This window comes from Phyllobates terribilis, unplaced genomic scaffold, assembly GCF_046119375.1.
Source record: "Phyllobates terribilis strain yellow unplaced genomic scaffold, ASM4611937v1 Scaffold_125__1_contigs__length_5108534, whole genome shotgun sequence".
NCBI classification, from domain to species: Eukaryota; Metazoa; Chordata; class Amphibia; order Anura; family Dendrobatidae; genus Phyllobates; species Phyllobates terribilis.
Genome location: NW_027362885.1, coordinates 3,690,309 through 3,711,022, shown reverse-complemented (window position 1 = coordinate 3,711,022; position 20,714 = coordinate 3,690,309). Strand labels below are relative to the sequence as shown.

Here is a 20,714-nt window from a genome sequence, read left to right as displayed (position 1 = left end):
GCTTAGTGTAATAGAAGTTGAAAGGGTTATGCCATTTAGATCTGTTTAGGGACCCAATTCATCAACATTCACAATAGGTAGTACAAAATTATTATATTAAGAAACTCTTATAAAGAAATGCTTCTGCACATACCCTATGTGTAAGGAATCTGCAGCCAGTAAAAAACTCCAGGGGGCCGATTCATAACAGTTTGCACCAAAACGCTACAATAAAAATGTTGCAAGATTTTTCACAGCTCAAAAATCGCACCAAAAGGTCATGCCTCTTGGCATTTTTCAGCCATTTCCCCCCAACAGCTGGATGGGGCGAGGGCAAGCGCCACTGAAGTGACTTAAAGGGGTACTCCGGAGATAAATAAAATAAATAAGCTGTACTGTCCCTGCCCTCTATAAAGATGAGATGCCCTGCGCACTTCTGTTATCATTAGAGCACTTGTAATTCAGTGTGACAGCAGCTGCTCCCCTCTGGGACAATACATCACAGCAGTGTGAAGCTCTCCGCTGTAAGAAACAGCCAGTCCGAGAAGAAGGAGCATGTCAAGGGAGTGGCCTGCTCTTGGCTTTTAATAGCAACAGATGTTGTGGGCGATATGCCCTTTTCCAAGATGGCGCCAGTATACCTGGTCTTCTAGTGCACAGATGCGGAAGTCCTTACCTCCTGTTCTGACATGCGTGGTATTAGCTACAGGAACGCCGAGATTTTGGCGCTATATGCAAATGCAAATTGGGGTGAGCCATGTTTCCCTATTTGTATACACAGCTGCTGCATATGATCAATTATGTATTGATATGAGTGTTATGGCTGTAAGCCTGTTTACATTGTTGTTTTGCACTAAGTCATTTACACTGATTATGCACCATCATGTCTTGTAATATTATTTATCTGAAAGATTATGTATATTATGCACTTTTCATGTAATTGCTGCTGATTACTATTGTAATTAGATCGCCTTAAACACTCTGCACTTGCACCTTACCTATGCTTGAGAAAGGGCCACAATTTTGGACTGAAACGTTGCCATATGGGCTATTAAACATGTATGTATGTATGTATGTATGTATGCATGTATATACACACACACATATACAGGGTGGTCCAAAAGTAGGTGGCCAGAAAATAATAACATTTATTTTGATTTATATATAAAATGATATTTACTAACACAAGCATAACATTGACAATTAAATTTTATTCTGAACAATAATACAAAAGCCCTTAAATTTTATCAACGCAGGTGCGGAAACTGTTTTCCATTACAATTTGCACAGCTTTGAAGTCGCCTCTTAAGTTTCAACAAACTTTTTTGCACAAGTCTCTTTGGGTATTAATTTCTTGAAATGCATCTCATGTAATTTTTCAAATCACTGACACTTTTTGGTTTTCGACTATAAACTTTGTCCATGAGTACTCCCCAAAAGAAAAAATCCATTGGGGTCAAGTCTGGTGAAAGTGCCGGCCAATCAAATGGGCCTCTTCAGCCAATCCATTTATTAGGAAATGTTTCATCAAGATACTCGCGGACCACTCTTGAATAATGTGGAGGGGCCCCATCTTGTTGGAAATAAAGGTCATTTGAATTAGGCTGTTGCTGTAACTGGGGAACAACTTGATTCATAAGAATTTCGAGACACTTATCTCCTGTGACTGTTCCATAACCTTCATAACCTTATGTCCACCTACTTTTGGACATGTATGTACATATATACACATACACACACACACATATACATACACTGGTGTGAAAAAGTGTTTGCCCCTTTCCTTGCATATTTGTCACACTTAAATGTTTCAGATCACAAAACAAATTTAAATATTAGACAAAGATAACACAAGGAAACACAGAATGCAGTTTTTAAAAGGAAGGTTTTTATTATTAAGGGAAAAGGAAATCCAAACCTACAGGGCCCTGATTGAAAAAGTGATCCCCCTCCCTCCTTAAAACATAAATTAACTGTGGTTTGGTAAACTTTCCTAGGCGTGGCCGGCTGATCAAAATTACCCCAAGAGCGCAGCAAAGACTCATCCAAGAGGTCACAAAAGACCCCACAACAACATCCAGAGAACTGCAGGTCTCACTTGCCTCAGTTAAGGTCAGTGTTCATGACTCCACCATAAGAAAGAGACTGGGCAAAAATGACACGCATAGCAGAGTTCCAAGACGAAAACCACTGCTGAGCAATGAGAACATAAAGGCTCATCTCAGTTTTGGCAGAAAAAAATCTTGATGATCGCCAAGACTTTGGGGAGAATACTCTGTGGATTGACAAGACAAAAGTTGAACTTTTTGGAAGGTGTTTGTCCCATTACATCTGGCGTAGAAGTATCACTGCATTTCAAAAAAGGAACATCATACCAACAGTAAAATATGGTGGCGGTATTGTGATGGTCTGGGACTGTTTTGCTGCTTCAGGACCTGGAAGACTTGCTGTGGTAAATGGAACCATAAATTCTGCTGGTTAAACAAAAAATCCTGAAAGAGAATGTCCGGCCATCTGTTCATGACCTCAAGCTGAAGTGCACTTGGGTTATGCAGCAGGACAATGATCCAAAACACAGCAGTAAGTCCACCTCTGAATGGCTTAAGGAAAACAAAATTAAGACTTTGCAGTGGCTTAGGCTTAGTACCACGATGCAGAAATGAAGCAGAAATTTTCCTGAGTATTTGCATGCGTATTTGCCATGCGTTTTTCCAATGCATTGTATAGGCAAATACGCATGCAGAAACGCACAAGAATTGGTCATGTCTGTATTTTTTCTGCGAGTAAAATCTGCGCAGAAAAAATAGGGACCATGTGCACAGAACTTGCAGAATGTCATAGGAAGTCATGGGATAAGGTATGCAATGCGTTTCTGGAGCGTTTACGCGCTGCAAATATGAACCAAAATACGCACCAAAAACGCATCGTGGGCACACAGCCTTAGTCAAAGTCCTGACCTTAAGAAAGCGGTTCATGCTCGGAAACCCTCCAATGTGGCTAAATTACAACAATTTTGCAAAGATGAGTGGGCAAAGATTCCTCCAGAGTGTTGTAAAAGACTCATTGCCAATTATCCCAAACACTTGATTGTAGTTGTTGTTGCTGAGGGTGCTTCAACCAGTTATTAGGTTTAGAGGGCAATCACTTTTTCACACAGGGCCCTGTAGGTTTGGATTTCTTTTTCCCTTAATAATTAGGATCTTCATTTAAAAACTGCATTTTGTGTTTACTTGTGTTATCTTTGTCTAATATTAAAATTTGTTTTGAGATCTGAAATATTTAAGTGTGACAAACATGCAAAAGAATGAGAAATCAGGAAGGGGCAAACAACTTTTCACATATACACATATACATATATATATATTCATCCCACAATGTCACATTCACCGCAGGAGAGAGGGATTGGTAAGATGGGACAACCATTACAAACCAGCCACCTGATCAGACGTTATTGAACACCTTTCCAGAAGCTTTAATCAATCTTATCTACTGTTATTTTCTGAAGAGAGGAAACAAATGTCCTAAAAATATAAAAATGAAAGTTAAAAAAAATAAAATAATAATAATAGGCTCACCTCCACTATGAGCATTTTTTGCTCTTCTAATAATCCAAGCTTTCCTAATTGTTCTTCTATTTGCTCCTGCATCTTCATATTCCTCTCCAGCACAAATGATGCATGCTGGGGCTGTAAGAGCTGTAATAGAGGCCTAGAAGAACCATCAGAGGTCAGGCCGATCTGGTTACAGAAAGAACACAGATACACGCTGTATAAGACAATGGGATGGAAACAAGATTTTAAAAGGAGTTATCAAACACTTTTATACTCCACTGGATAGGTCATTAATATAAGATAGGTGGGGGTCCAACCATCGGCCCCCCGATGATCAGCCGCCATCACCTCTGGCAAGATGCAGGCAATGTTCAAAGTGGAACAAAACCGCTCCGTACACTGCGGCCGCTGCCGGGTGCAGACCAGCTATTGAGGAGTACCGGAGGTGATCTGCAGCACCAGGCAGTGGCCACTGGGGTGCGCTCTGTGCACAAGTTACATCCGGCCGTTGCCAGAGCTATAAACAACTTATTGGTGGGGAGCCAAGAGTCGGACCTACAACGATCTGATATAGACGACCTATTTTATGCATAAATCATCTACATTAAAGTATTAGAGAACGTCTTTAAGAGCCCTGCATTTTCAGAGCCAGACTTCAGTCAACATCTAATAACCAATTACAAGGTCTTTCTTAGGACTCGTTCACACGAATGTATTTTCAGTATGAAAGTTGTCTGTGGAACAAATGGACAGCACTCAGACCAATGCTATTCAATGGGAAAGTGCAGATGAGTCTTTTTTTTTTTTGTCACTGATCGAATCTGTGTGTGAGCAAAAAATAAAGAAAGAAAATGGCAGCATGTCCTCGTTTCATCCGTCAGACAAGATTCACCCATTCAAGTCTATGGGTACAGAAAAAAATCTGCTTTTTACAGATACATTGCAATCCTGTAGCCCTGGAAACTGTAAATGGTTAAAAAGCCAGATTAGATCTGGACTGCACATGGATGACAAGTGAGAAAAGAATTCTCCCAGTTTTCTGGATGAAACTCTGAATGATATTTTATCTGCTTGTGTGAACAGGCCCTTAGAGGTCTCGACAAGACGGAGGAGCTGATCCAGAGTGTCCAGGTAAAGCTAGCAGTCCAGGTAATGGCGGATACGGAGGCAACCATCCACATCGTGCTCCATGCCCTTCTCATCTGACGTCCGTGACAGTGATGCTCAGTGTAAAGCCTGAGCTCAGGAGATGTGGGCTCGGACCCTGTTCAGACACACTGGAACTGATCAATCTCCATTCAACATTATGAACGTAAAACTGGAGCACTGGCTCCACTCAAATATATTGTATTATGGTCAAATCATTCCCTTTAGGAACTGAGTGATGTGTAATAGAGGAGGATAAGGCCCCCCGTATACAGCAATCTATTCTCTGATAGGCGAGAGGGAAGAGACGTCATCTCCTCCTTTCTGATAATGTCCCCTGTATCCTGGTGACAGTGATTGTGCCATCCCAGCAGGTGACACTAGAGCCGCTCCCCGCTCTTAGGCTATGTACCCATGAAAACGCTTGTAAAACCGTCTGCCATGCAAAGCAATGTGAATTCGGATGTGCTGTGCACATGATGCGCTAATTAGCGCACCGAATTCGCATTGCGTTGCAAAACGCAGCATGACCATTTCTACCGCGATTACGCCGCAAATTCGCGGCCATTGAAAAGCAGCAACCCCGCAGGTATATGTGGATTTGCTGCGTTTCAATTAAATTCAATGGCCGAGAATTTGCAGCGTAATCGGGGTGCGTGTGGTACCCAGGATGAAGAAGAGACTACAACTCCTCTTCATCCCGGCTACCAAGCGGTGAAAAAAAGAAATAAATAAAAATAAAAAACCCTGTATACTCACCTCTCCGGTCTGCTCCCGGCGGCGATCCTCTCTCCTCGCCGTCCAGCGGTGTACTTGCAGGACCTGCGGTGAGGTCATCTAGTCAGCTGATGGTCACGCGACCGCTGACGTCAGAGGTCAGGTGATGGTCGCGTGACCATCAGCTGACTAAATGACGTCACCGCAGGTCCTGCCAGTATACCGCGGGACGCTGAAGAGAGAGAACGCCGCCGGGAGGAGACTGGAGAGGTGAGTATACAGGGTTTTTTTTACTTTTAACTCTTTACTTCCTTTTTTTTTTTTACTATAGATGCAGCATTTAAAGCATCTAAGTTGGTCACACAATATAAATCCATGCCGGTTGCATGGATTTATATTGTGTGACCAACTTGTCAAGCACTTTTCCAAGTTATGCTCAAAATCACTTGGAAAAGTGCTTGAAAAAACGCATGCGAAAACGCTGAAAAAATGCTGAAAAAACACTTCTCTCTGGCAGAAAAAATGCATGTAAATCTGCATGTAAATCTGCCAGAGAGAGGCAAAAACGCTCTGCATCAAATCTGCTACGTGGGCACATAGCCTTAGCGTGTATGTGCTGTACTTATCATTCAGGACTGTGCAAAGACCTGCCTGTGACCAAAAGAACAACAAGGCTGTGTGCACACGCTGCAGATTTGGTGCGTTTTTCAATGGAACAGGCTGCCACGAGAGGTGGTGAATTCTCCTTCAATGGAAGTCTTCAAACAGAGGCTGGACAGACATTTGTCTGAGATGGTTTAGTGAATCCTGCATTGAGCAGGGGTTGGACACTAGGACCCTGGAGGTTCCTCCAATTCTAATGTTCTAGGATTCTATTGATAAACACCAGCTGCAATCTTCCATGGAGAAGTAACTGTGGTTTCAGGAGAACTTGCAGCAGAAGGTCTGTGCCTTCCGGTAGCTCCTCCCCCTTCTGCTAGCTCCTCCCCCTTCCTTCTTTAAAGAGTATTAATAGCACTAACTGTCATCTATCTCACTAATAGGAAAGTTTGTCTTCACTGAATACAGATTTTACAGATGTTACCGCAAATTGAGACTGAAAGATCAATCCAGCAGGAAAAAGAAGACTTCTCTGATAAGATTATAAAATTACTTATTATCATGTGTAATATTAATTTACAAAACAAAAATTAAAACAACGGTTATTCTTTAACTAATAAAGCACTTAGGACAGGGATTCATTAAGACTGGCCATATTCAAGCTGCTCTTGATGAGGGAGCGTGCTGGAGTCAGACGGTCCAGATTCATTAAGTGGCGCATGAATTATGCGCTTCTGACAAGTGGTGCGTGCACCTTGCCACAAATCTTGCTCCAGTCACGGACTGGAGTAAGATTTCGGGTGTAAGGGAAGCCACAGTTCACCATGAATTAGACAAGCTGTGGTGCCACACTTCCATCTTGCCCCAACTCTGAGGGCTTATTTTTTGCGTGTCGAGCTGATCGCCCGTTATTTCATTTTATTTCAATGTTGTGACGACCAAAAAACATAATTCTGGCGTTTAGAATTTTCTCGTTACGCCGTTTACCGATCGGATTAATTCTTTTTTTTATATTGATAGAATGGGCGATTCTGAACGCAGCAATACCAAATATGTGTTTTTTCTTTATTATTATTTTATTTTGAATGGGGCGAAAGGGGGCGATTTAAACTTTTATATATTGTTTTACCTTTTTCATATTTTTAAAAACATTTTTTTCCACTTTCTGCATGCTTCAATAGTCTCCACAGGAGACCAGAAGCCGCAGTTACCTGATCGGCTCGGCTTCAGAAAGGCGATGAGCAGATTGCCTCTATGTAGCAGAAATGCTCATGTGCTATGAGCGCCAACCACTAGGTGGCGCTCATAGCAAGCAAGACATCACAACCACAGGGGTCTGCTGCAGACCCCGGGTTGCCATGCCCATGCATCGGTAACCCGCGATCACGTGACAGGTCACCGATGGGCGGGGCTAATGCTGCTGGCCAGTAAGGGGTTAAAGTCCACTCCGAGTTGGCTAAAAAGACTACTTTACACAAGGCGTAAAGTGCCATATTTTCTAAACGAAGGGGCACAGGAAAGAAAAACAAAATGACGCAGATTCATGAGAACGGAAAAAATACACATTTATGTCAAGTGACAGCTTCTCTACAAAGGAAGTTGTTCAACAGAAAAAGTTGTCTTAATGTACTTAAAATAAAAACTGATGAAACTTCCTGTAACACGGCTGGGTGTGGACCCACTGCTCCTGGGGCCGGGCTGACCCTGGAGTGGCGTGACTAAGCAACTAACTGGTTTTCACTAGAGCCTCTGGTGGCGAGGATAGTCTTGGCTACAGGTAGTCGCCAGGTACCACTCCTGATCTCTGCAGGACAAAGCAGGGTTAAATTCCTGCAGAGACCGGCCACGCCCCCTAAGGCCAAATGGAAAACACCATGCTGTTGCAGCTGTGCAGAGGAGAGCTGCAAGAGGCAAACCTCAGCGAGCCGCCCTGATGGGAGGAGACGCCGAACGCTGACGATGGAGAGTAGGACGACGCTGAGGAGGCACGTGAGTTACTGCTGTGACAGCACCCCCCTGACGCCCCACTGTTCTTTAGGCCAACCCGACGGAGAAACTGCTCAAAAATCACAGGGGGGAAGAGGGGGGAGAACGATGTTGTCGGCAGGCTCCCAAGACCTTTCCTCAGGACCGAAACCCCTCCAATCCACTAGACAGGCAGGTGTGGAGAAATGCTGCACAGTGAAAATGGTTTAAAAAGTAGAAGTGTCTATTTTTATCAATTAACAAAATACAAAGTGAATGAACACAATACATCATCAAAGCATCAATTCTTCTGGATGCACTTACACAGTTTTGAAGGAACTCGACAGGGAGATTGTTCCGAACATCTTGGAGATCTAACCACAGATCCTATGTAGGCTTTCGCAAAACCTTCTGTCTCTTCATGTAATCCCAGACAAACTTGATGTTGAGATCAGGGCTCTGTGGGGACATATCATCACTTCCAGGACTCCTTTTTCTTCTTTATGCCATTTACAGTTCTTAATGACATTGGCTGTATATTTGTGGTCGTTTTGCTGCTGCAGAATAATGTTGGAGGCAATCAGACGCCTCCCTGATGGAATTGTATGATGGAGTCCTTAATGCTGAAAAATACAGGCAGATAATTAGCCATCAATCCTGACTAAATCCCTAACTCCATTTGCTAAATTGCATGGACCATCCACTGTGCTTCACTTGGCAATCAACCTCTGCCTTAACGAGACACGCGTTCCAGCAGTGCAGAGCAAATTCACACCACCTCCATACTGCGCAGCACAGCAATCAGGCAGTCTTCAAATTAATATGCCTTGAAGATCGCAGTCATACAGCTGAAGAGTTGTGGACAGCTCTCCAGGCTCAGTTTCAGCAATATCTGTCTCCACTGAACCTGGAGCCAGGGAAGGCCATGTACGATAACGGTGCGATCCTGTTTGCGGCTCTACGCCAAGGCGAACCCACAAACGTGCTTTGCATGGCTCACGTCCTCAACCTGGTGGTACAGCGATTTCTCCGCCACTATCCCGGCCTGGATGAGCTGCTTCAGAAAGTCCGGAAGCTGTGTGCTCACTTCTGCCGTTCGCACCCCTCATGTCATCGACTTGCATTGATACAGAGGTCTTTCTCCATGACAGTTAACAGGTTGATAGTGATGTGCCAACGCGGTGGAATTCCACTCTGCACATGTTGCAGCGACTGTGGCAGCAGCAACGAGCCCTGACGCAGTATGTCATGTCGTATAGCCTGTGCCAACGCAGTACGGACGTGGGGCGTATCACGTTTACGGAGTGGGAACAGATTAAGGACCTCTGCACCCTTCTGCACAGTTTTGAAATGGCTATTATTAACCCCTTTACCCCCCAGGGTGGTTTACACGTTAATGACCAGGCCAATGTTTACAATTCTGACCACTGTCACTTTAGGAGGTAATTACTCTGAAACGCTTCAACGGATCCCGCTGATTATGAGAGACTGTTTTTTCGTGACATATTGTACTTCATGATAGTGGTAAAATTTCTTCAATATCACTTGCGTTTATTTGTGAAAAAATTGGAAATTGGGCGAAAATTTTGGAAATTTCACAATTTTCAAAATTTGAATTTTTATTCCGTTAAATCAGAGGGATATGTTACACAAAATAGTTAATAAATAACATTTCCCACATGTCTACTTTACATCAGCATAATTTTGGAACCAAATTTTTTTTTTTATTAGTGCGCTATAAGGGTTAAAAGTTGATTAGCGATTTCTCAGTTTTCCAACAAAATTTACAAAACCATTTTTTTTTTAGGGACCACATCACATTTGAAGTGACTTTGAGGGGCCTTTATGACAGAAAATACCCAAAAATGACACCATTCTAAAAACTGCACCCCTCAAGGTGCTCAAAACCACATTCAAAAAGTTTATTAACCCTTCACGTGCTTCACAGGAATTTTTGGAATGGGGAAGAAAAAAATGAACATTTAACTTTTTTCACAAAAATGTTACTTTAGACCCCAATTTTTTAGGGGTAACAGGAAAAAATGGACCCCAAAATTTGTTGTGCAATTTCCCCTGAGTACGCCGATACCCCATACGTTGGGAAAAAACACTGGGCGCACAGCAGGGCTCAGAAGGGAAGGAGCGCCATTTGACTTTTTGAACGTAAAATTTGCTTGAATAATTAGCGGACGCCATGTTGCATTTGGAGAGCCCCTGATGTGCCTAAACAGTTGAAACCCCCCATAGGTGATACCATTTTGGAAACTGGACCCCTCAGGGAACTTATCTAGATGTGTGGTGAGCATCTTGAACCCCCAGGTGCTTCACAGAAGTTTATAACATGGAGCAATGAAAATAACATTTTCACATTTTTCCCACGAAAGTGTTTTTCAGCCCCCAGTTTTGCATTTTCATAAGGGTAACAGGAGAAATTGCACCATCTAACTTGTTGTGCATTCTCTCCTGAGTAAGCCGATACCCCATATGTGTGGGAAAACCACTGTTTGGGCGCACGGCAGGGTTCGGAAGGGAAGGAGCGCCATTTGACTTTTTGAATGTAAAATTTGCTTGAATAATTAGCGGATGTGCCCATGATGTGCCTAAACAGTGGAAAACCCCCACAAGTGACACCATTTTGGAAACTAGACCCCTGAGGGAACTAGATCTAGATGTGTGGTGAGCACCCTTAACCCCCAGGTGCTTCACAGAAGTTTAGAACATGAAGCCGTGAAAATAAAAAATCTAACTTTTTCCACAAAAATGATCTTTTTGCCCCAATTTTTTTAGTTCCACAAGGGTAAGAGGAGAAAAAGGAACCTAAAAACTGTTGTGTAATTTCTCCTGAGTGCGCCAATACAAAATACACTGTTTGGGCGCACGTCAGGGTTCAGAAGGGAAGGAGCACTGTGTGACTTTTTGAACGCAAAATTGCCTGGAATCAAGAGCGGACGCCATGTCGCATTTCGGGAGCCCCTGATGTGCCGAAATAGTGGAAACCCCCCACAAGTGACCCCATTTTGGAAACTAGACCCCTCAAGAATTTTATCAAGGGGTATAGTGTACATTTTGAACCCAAAGGTACGACAGAATTTCATAAGATTAGGTCAACATATTAAATAAGTTGTCATTAGTCTCGAGCGCAAGTGCTCGCTACTTGAGTTTGCATCAGGTACTCGGGTATGCACCAAGTATCGCGGGTGCTCGAATGACATGCTCGAGTCCCCGCCTCGCATGTTTCACGGTTATTAGACACCCAAAAAAAAACATGCGGGGATCGCTCGTGCACGGCAGGCGATCCCAGCAACGTTTTTTTTTTTGGCCGCAAAGCATATGGGGCAGAGACTCGAGCATGTCACTCGAGCACCCGCGATACTCAGTGCATACCCGAGTACCCGATGCAAACTCAAGTAGCGAGCACTTGCGCTCAACACTGGTCGCCATATTATCTTTTTTTTTTTCTTTACTTTTGAAAAAAAGCCAACCCTAATACAACCCCAACCCTAATACAACCCCAACCCTAACCCTAGCACATCCGTAACCCTAGAGTTTATTTTTTTACACCATTCCTCGCGTGGTATAAGTGATTAGACTACTTTATTCTTCGGGTTGGTGCGATTACAGCAATACCAGATTCATATCGGGCTTTTATGACTGACAGCGGTCACACACTAAAAGACGCTTTTTTTTGCACAGACTAGTGTTTGCATCACCATATTTTGAGAGCTATAATTTTTCCATATTTTGGCCGACAGAGTCATGTGATGGCTTGTTTTTTGCAGGACAAGTTGAGTTTTTTTATTGGTACCATTTTCGGGCACAAGACATTTTTTTTCTATTCTGATTTTTGGGAGGCAGAATAAACAAAAAGCAACAATTCAGGAATTGTTTTTTTGCGTTTTTTTTATGCCATTCCGCGTGTGGTAAAATTGATAATGCAGCGTTATTCTTTGGGTCAGTGCATTTTTTATATAGTTTTTTTTATGTTTTGCCGCTTTTCCACAATAAAAACGATTTTCTAGAAAAAATATTTTTTAGTGTCGCTTTATTCTGAGAGCTATAACTTTTTTTTTTTTCGGACAATGTTGCTGTGTGGTGGCTTGTTTTTTTGCGGGACAAGATGACGTTTTTAGCGGTACCATTTTTATTTACATTCGTCTTTTTGATCGCGTGTTATTCCATTTTTTGTTTGGCGGTATGATGATAAAGCATTGTTTTTTGCTTCGTTTTTTTTTTTTTTTTACTGTGTTCACTAAAGGGGTTAACTAGTGGGACAGATTTATAGGTCAGGTTGTTCCGGACGCGGCGATGCCAAATATGTGTACTTTTATTGGTTTATTTTTTTTTTTTCATAATAAATAAATATTATGGGTTCAATATATTTTTATTTTTTGGGGATTTTTTTTTTTTTTTTTATATTTTTACAATTTTTTTTAAATTTTTTCTTTTCACTTTTCTACTTTTTTTTTTAACTTTTACACATTGTCCCAATATGGGACTTTCACTTTTTGCAGCCTGATCGGCTGCATGGCATAGGGAGCAGCAGCTCTCTTTGTCATGCAGCCTGTCAGTGCTGCACACCGGGGAGACATTACTTTGGTCGTGCAATGCGCATGACCAAAGGAATGTCCTGCCTCCTGGTGACCCGGATGTTGTCATGATGACATCGGATCGTCATGGCAACATCCGGAAGCCGCCGCAGACATCGCTGGACGCCGGCAGGAGAGGCGAGTATACCGATCACCTCCCCCCTTGCCACCGCAATGTGCCGGGTGTCAGCTGTGCACATAGCACCGGGTGTCAGCTGTGACAATCTGCTGACACCCGGCGGCGATCGCCCCGCTTGTGTGCGGGCGCGATCACAGCGCACGTAATAATACGTAGCTCGTCCATAAGTCCCAGGGCACAGCTACGTACTATTACTGACAAGGTCGGAAAGGGGTTAAAATAGTTAGCGCTGACGATGCCCTCATCAGCATCACTATTCCGGTCATACACATGCTGGAGCAGAATTTGAATAGTGTGCAGCACGAGGTGGTTGTCCCAGAAGAAGAGGAGGATGCGGAAGGGATAAGAATGTCTCAAAGTTCCAGACTATCGTCACACAGGCGGATGCCAAGTGACGGTGGATTCCGGCGATCGAGGGGTTTGGTGACACCAGACATACTGTTAGTGAAGGTGCAAGAGCCGAGGAACAAATGGAGGAGGGGAAGGAAGAGGTGATGGGCGAGTAGCTGTCAGAGGATGAAGAGGATAATCATCCCCTCTCTGTTGAAAGTGGTTTGCAGGAGGGGACGGAGGAAAAAAGCATCAGTGTTACGCAGCCAGCAACAGAGCCTGGCTTTGGACCACCTGGAAGAGCCTGACATACCAGTGCCTTCTTGATGCACTATAAGCAACATGATTCCCGTATAGTTAGGATTCGAAATAATGCTGACTACTGGGTTGCCACTCTTGTTAGATCCACGTTATAAGACTAAATTTTGCCAGATGCTTCCCGCCCTGGAAAGGGACCTGCTAATGTTGGAGTTTCGAAACAAGCTTTTAAGCAACCTTAATAGAGCTTTTCCCCAAGATAGGAGTGAGGCACACAGTGTGCGTCGCAGCTGTAGTCTTTCAACCTCCAGCACGTCAGTTTGTCAACGCCAAAACATTAGCAGCAGCAGCGTAAGTGGCAGAGGCAATTTCTGAGTCCTTTCACACATTTTTTAGACCAGCTCATGCACCAGCACAACAGAGTACAAGTTTGACACATGATAAACGACTGGAGAGGATGGTGGAGGAGTATCTAGAGCTCAATATGAATACCATCAGGGAGGATTTTAACCCTTTTACATTTTGGTCTTCAAAAATGGATCAATGGCCTGAGCTCGCCTGTCACGCCTTGGAGGTTTTATCATGCCCGACAGCCAGCATTCCCTCAGAACGTGTCTTCAGCGCTGCTGGTCGTGTCCCGACGGATAAGTGCAGCCGGCTGTCCCATGAAAGTGTTGACCGCCTAACTTTCATCAAGATGAACAAGTCATGGATCTCCAAGGACTTTTGCACCATAACTGCAGACTGTACAGAGTAGGCGATGTTGTAGTTTTTAATGTGCTGCATTGATCTCGCGGAATTGCGTCTGTGATGTGGGTTGTGTGCCTGCTCTTGCTGCTGCTGCAGGTTTTAGGTCCTAATTTTTGGAAATGTGGGGAATCCTGATTAGATCTCCATCTACTGGGTTGGCTGTAGGGGAAGAGGTGTCCTTCCTAATTCTACAATTTCTACTGTAGTGAAATTGATGCCACTTCGGTGGTTTTAGGCCCTAATTTAGGGAAATGTGAACACTCCTGATTGGATCTCGATGTGCTGGGTTGGCTGTATTCGAAGAGGTTTTGGTCTCCTTTACAATAGTTATACTCTAGTGAAATAAATTTTTTGGTGCAGATATTTTTCTCCACAAGAGGGGTACACAGACCTGATAAACTCAAAATTGGCATATAAAGCAGGCTACATCTCCGCTTAAAATTGTTTGGGACAGATATTGTTTTCCATATAGCGGGGGAGTTGAGTAAGAGTAGTTCCGTGACCCTCGACTGTACCGTGCGGTCGGGGCAAGAAGAGGAGGAGGGTGACTCTGAAGGTGAGGAATAGGATAGCACATGGGATGATGAGGTTGTCCATCCAACTTGGTGTGAACCCAGAGGCACGCAGCTGAGTAGCTCATCTGTGGAGGTGGAGGAGGAAGACGAGAAGGTTACGTTGCGTCCTATGGCGCAGACACAAAGTAATGCAAACAAGAGGAGCACTGCATCCTTCGCAACAACCGTGGCAGTGACCGGCAGCGGTCGCTGCTCTGCAGCTCGCAGAGGCGACAAAGGTTGCCTAGTCTGGGTTTTTTTTTGAGACCGCAAAGGATGAGCCAGATCGCGTTATCTGCAAAGTTTGCGATAAAAAACTCAGTAGAGGGAAAAAGTGCTAATAATTTCACTACTACATGCATGAACCTTCACATGCGCACACAACATGTGTTACGCTGGTAATCTTACCGCGCTAAAATGCGGACCTCAACAACCATCAGCTGCCCCATCAACCGCATCAGCTGCTTCTTCCTTCTCCTCTATTACCGTGCCAAGTATTGTCACGCAGGTCTCCCACCGCAGAACTTCTAGTTCTGTACCCGCTCCAGTCAGGCTGAAAGAGAGCCTGTCAGCTGTATCAGAAGCAGACATGCCTGCTGTGTTTGTTTCACTGAGCACACCATGTTTCTCAATCCACCGTTACATCTGTGCTTGCACCTCACTCACGGTCCAGCAGTTTGTCCGTTTCACCATACTCCGCCCTCTGTCAGCACCACAGCCAGCCCTCAGTCCCGCATTTGTGGTCACGTAAAAGATTGTTTCCTCCCACACATGACAAAGATAAGAGGTCGAACTCCACCATCTCCAAACTGTTGGCCACGCAAATGGTGGTGTCAGTCCCTAACTTTTTGAACTGTGAACACTGCTGTATGGCTGCTTTTTTACTGAGGAGGTAACCGGAGAACCTGAAGGAAACCCCCACAAATACGGGGAGAACATTCAAACTACTTGCAGATGTTGTCGTCTATCATCATGGAGTTAGCTCGTTGTGTAGGAGACCGACCACCACTGCTGTCTACCTTGTGACCATTGTGTTGAAGCTTGCAAGGTGTTATGGGTTTACCGTCACAGAGAGGAGCCAGAAGCGTCTGATTCCTCCCACTCCTGCAGTCATTAGAAGCCTTTCGCCTTCATATTAATCGGTGCAGTGGTTTATCTGCTCAGTTGTGAGCTCTTGGAAACTTACCGTGATTTAGGCTCTCACCAGATTTGTTCCATGCATCTCCCCTACTGTGATAACGCTGTACCCCAACACATCAGACTGTCGCCTACCATGGAAACCTTGAAAAAGAAGCTGAAGATCCACTTCTGACAAGCGTACAATATGTGGTAACCCTCACTCCAGCGTACTTTTGCACAACCAGCTGTACCCTGACCTACTGTATCCTCAACCATCCCTTGCAGATTGTTTGTGCACCCTCGCAGGCAGGGTCCACTCTCCTCTTGTACCAGTCGGTGACCCCTTTTCACATGCAAAGCACCACAGAATAAATGTCGCTGCAACAGTAATAATAAATATAGTATTTGTACTCTGGCATCAATTGACCCACTTTCCTGGTGTCTACACCCTTAATTTGATGTGTTTTGACAGCTTTTGGGCCAGAGTGAAGGTGTTGCATATGCTTTTTTTTTTTGTCCCCCACCCCATTGAGCAGTATGGTATTCGGAAATGTTCGGCGAATGTCTAAATATTCTATGAACATTTCCAAACCGAACATTGAAATGTTCGCTCATCTCTACTTGTTAGCTAATTAAAAAAAAAAAAAAAAAAAAAAGATTGCGCTCAGTAGGAAAAAACAAGATAATCTTGTAGTTATGATATCTTTTAATGGCTAACAAAAATAATAAAATAAATGATGTTGCAAAGCAAGCTTTCAGGACTTCTTAGGTCTCTTCCTCAGGCAAAATATCTGAAGAAACACAAATATATGCACACAAAAAAGACAGAGGTATGGCATAATAAATGGACATTTAACTAAACAAACAAATGGAGCTTACGGCTGATGACACTGCTGCACATATTCCAACACTGAAGGGAAGTAATCCTGATATATCTTTCATCTGCTGCACTACGTTTCCTTGGTTGACCATTGCATCTACAGCACTTAACGTTGCCCATTTCTTCGTGTCCTCGATGTTGAGAAATACAGGCAGATTCTTATCCACCATTCAGTACCATTACGGAGGTGTCTGACAGGTGCCAAAATCGTTCTGCAGCCGGACAACAACGATCCAGGCAATGTCATTAAGAAAATACAGAATGAAGTACATACTACAGTACAACAAAAGAACAAGTCAACCGAACATGCAGTGTACAACTAGGAGGGACCGATGTGCAAAGAAAATATCACGTATACCAAGTGCACTGCCATGAGATTGTACATTATGAAGGCCTGGGATCAAACAATTTTAATAATAAAAAAATAAAAATAAACTGCTCCCACTGGGGGCCCGGAAACAGAGAATGGGCCGGGGGTGAGACCGAGGAACAGTAAGAAGGAAAAAAATGATGAACACTCCACCATACCACAAACTCTGCCACCAGATATGAGGATCGACGCTCTCACCCTTCCACCAGCCCCAAAAGAGTGCAGGCAGTTAGGAGTGACCCAGGCACTCCTCAAGGTCAAGAACCAAAAGGCAGGTTACAGGGTCCTCTGCGACAGGCTTCTCCATACTGTCATGTGGGAATCTAACCAACTTGGCCAGTAAGCCCAAATCTCTGGACAGTGTCACAGAAGGTGGAGGAACGTCCCCCGGCCCTTGCGGCACATGAGGCATACATCCAGGAACTGGGGCTGGACCCTACTCATCCTGGCTGTGGTGTAATATGTGCAATGTAGGATACAGAGTTGAGCCGCTCTCTCGGAATAGCTAGGAATTAGTTTGTCTAAGCTGTAGGAAATGGAAGGGTAAAGAAGATTTCACTTCAGAACATGAAATGGGTCACCAGCCACATAGACCTGACCCAGGTAAACCGAGCCTGCCCTTTCCCATAAAGGCCCTCACTCCAAATCTAATAATTCAATAAGAGTGCTGCTATGCCAGAGAGGGGTATGATTGTGAGAAAAAGGAGCACAGAAAAGTTTCCATACCATGGTCTAGATTGATATAGCCTGCATGAAAATCAGTTATGTATTGAAGGGGCCCTCTAGAACAGCGATGTCAAACTCAAACACACAGAGGGCCAAAATGAAAAACTTGGACAAAGTCGTGAGCCAATCAGTATACAGTATAATGTGCCCCACATAGTCCTCCATACAGGGTAATGGGCCCCGCATAGGTGTGGCGGTTCTGGTGCCGCAAGCCAAATATAAATCACCCTGCGGGCCAGAGCTTTCCATGTATGCTCTTGGAGGAGCAAAAAAGTATGTGCAAAGGGTGTTTAATCTCTGGGTCATAGGGTCAAACAATGGCCACAAGGGATCTCAGGAAGTCATCCCTGTTCCACCTACGTATACAGGAAAGCTGAACAAACCAATAATGCTCAAAAGGATAATAATACGCCCAATAATACAGTCTAGGGTCCGATAAAGCCACCCCCTCACCTCATCAAGTGAGACCATAACGTGTCCTCCTTAGAGAAAAATAAATAAAAACGCTGGAGGTTGAGGGTTGTCGACTTTCCTGGCACAATGTCAGTTTGGTCACAATGAATAATTTGCCGAATATATGAACGCAGAGGAATTTCCAATACTTTATCTAGAATTTTTACATCAAACTGAAGTAATAAACAGGCCTGTATGAGGAATAAAGATTGGTAAAAATTATCAAACTCCGACAGAACATGTTTAGGGTCCCCTCTAGTTCTCCTCTCCTCGCCCCTAAGTGCCCTGATTACCATGGGGTCACAGTAACGATTTGCCATATAGGTAAGTAGTTTACCACATTTGTCCCCATTTAGTATTCCTGTCATACATAAAAGGACCATGTTGCTCATCATCTCTAAGCAGAGGGAGTGTAACAAGTAAGGCTGCCGGCCACTGGGACTTATGCTCCACAGGTACTGGAGCTCCTGTGTGATACCTCAGTCATCTCCACATCCCTCACAGCAGGAGCCAGGATATCATGAGCAAATGCTTCAAAAGTATCCCATACTTGTTGTATTATACGGTCCTCATTGTTATTTTAAAATAAAAAAAAAAGGAGAAGGAGAGAGACACAAGATGGATTTATATGTCACAGTGGCCTTGGAAATGGACCCTCCCAAGAGGGGAACAGGGAGAGGAGTAAGATCTGGGATGGAGTGACAGAGGTAATAATAGAAAATGACTGCAGCCAAGGCAGAGTCCGGCACCAGGGCAAGATCTATGTGGGAGAGGCAAGAAAACAAAAACCTGACCAGAACCTCTGTAGCATCGGCGTCTCTGCCCCCTGATAGGCAGAGACGCCGTCCCCCTTACCGGCCCGGCACCTTCCGGCTCTCCTGCTGCTGCTGCCGGTGCGTGCAGCTTCCCGGGCACTGTGCTTAGGGCGCGTGCTCCCTCCCTCATAAAGGGGCCGCACGCGCTGTCCTAAGGAGTCCCCGGCCAATGGCCGGAGGTCTTATCATATAAAAGGAATCTCCTCCAAAATGGAGGTGCCTGTGCAAGGTTGTAGCTCTGTGTTCTAAACTCTGCTTCAGCCCTCAGGTCCCGCTGCTAGCCTGACTACCAGTCCAGTCCGCCAGCCTGACTACCAGTCCAGTCCGCCAGCCTGACTACCAGTCCAGTCCGCCAGCCTGACTACCAGTCCAGTCCGCCAGCCTGACTACCAGTTCAGTCCGCCAGCCTGACTACCAGTCCAGTCCGCCAGCCTGACGTCCAGTCCGCCAGCCAAGTAAACTCTAAAGCCCGACGGTCTGCCTACGGTCCAAACCCGCCAGTCTGTCTATGGGCCAGGCTTGCCTGCCTACCCGGAGAACGTACCAGTTACCTGCTGTGCCTACCAGCCAGCCTACCCAGAGGCTCCTGCCAGTTACCTGTGGTGTCCTCCAGTCCGTCTACCCGGATCACCCGTCAGTCTGCCTGCCGTGCTTATCTGCTGTACCGGTCAGTCCCTGCCTTCTGACCCATGGGAGTCACCTGCTCTCATACAAGGACTGGCCCAGAGTAGCACCTGGTCCCTCTGCTCGGTCCTTCCCTGGTTCACGGAGTCGATTGAGCAACCGTGCGACCTTGGTCAGTCCGAGTTGATACCTAGTTACGCCCCTCTGGTCCCTCCTTGCACCACAGCACAGAGGTTCCACCACCCGGATCCGTAACAGTTTGCACGGGCCATGGAACCCAGTGACCCCCAGGCTCCTTCGCTTGCTGACCTGTACCAGGAGGTTTCTTGTCAGAGATCCTAACAGGAAACCATCCTGACCTACCTGCGGTCTGTCAACTCTCGCCTGGACACGCTGTCCGTCCCACCTGTGTCCGCCTCGAGCCGAGCGACACCCGCACCGGTGGCGCCTCTGCCTACCAGTGCCATGGCATCCAGCTCTGGACCCCGGCTCTCTGCGCCTCCTCGTTTTGGGGGTGACCCCGTCTTATGACGGGGTTTTCTGAACCAGTGCACATCAGTTTCCCTCCGACCGGGCCAAGGTGGCGTTCATTATGTCTCACCTCACCGGGGAAGCATTGGCATGGCTAAACCCTCTATGGGAGAGAGGGGATCCTCTGGTGTCCGATCTTCCGGCTTTCCTCACTGCCTTCCGGAGGGTCTTCGATGAGCCCGGACGAAGAACTTCTACTGCCTCCTCATTGCTCCGTCTCCGCCAAGGGAGTCTCACCGTGGGCCAGTATGCCATACAGTTCCGTACCCTCGCTTCTGAGCTTGCCTGGAACAACGAGGCCCTAGTGTCCACCTTCTGGGAGGGTCTTTCCGGACGGATCAAGGACGAGCTGGCCGGCCGGGACATTCCTACCACCTTGGTTGACCTGGTGTCACTAGCTACCCGGATTGACATCCGTATCCTGGAACGTGCTAAGGAGACTACCCGGGAGAGAAGATTTTCTCGTCTTGCTCCTGTTTTCCAGAAACCTGATTCCCAACCAGCAATTCCCCGGGCACGCTCGCCTGAACCCATGCAGATCGACCAGACCAAGATGGTCAAGTCTCGCCAAGAAACACGCCGAGCCGAGGGGAGCTGTTTCTACTGTGGTAGTAAGGAGCA

At 45.3% G+C, this 20,714-nt stretch overlaps 1 pseudogene; it reads right to left on the bottom strand.

Annotated features, from left to right (window-relative positions):
• LOC141203879 (UDP-glucuronic acid decarboxylase 1-like) overlaps nt 1-20,714 on the bottom strand; it is a 1,228,705-nt pseudogene that overhangs the window by 141,346 nt on the left and 1,066,645 nt on the right.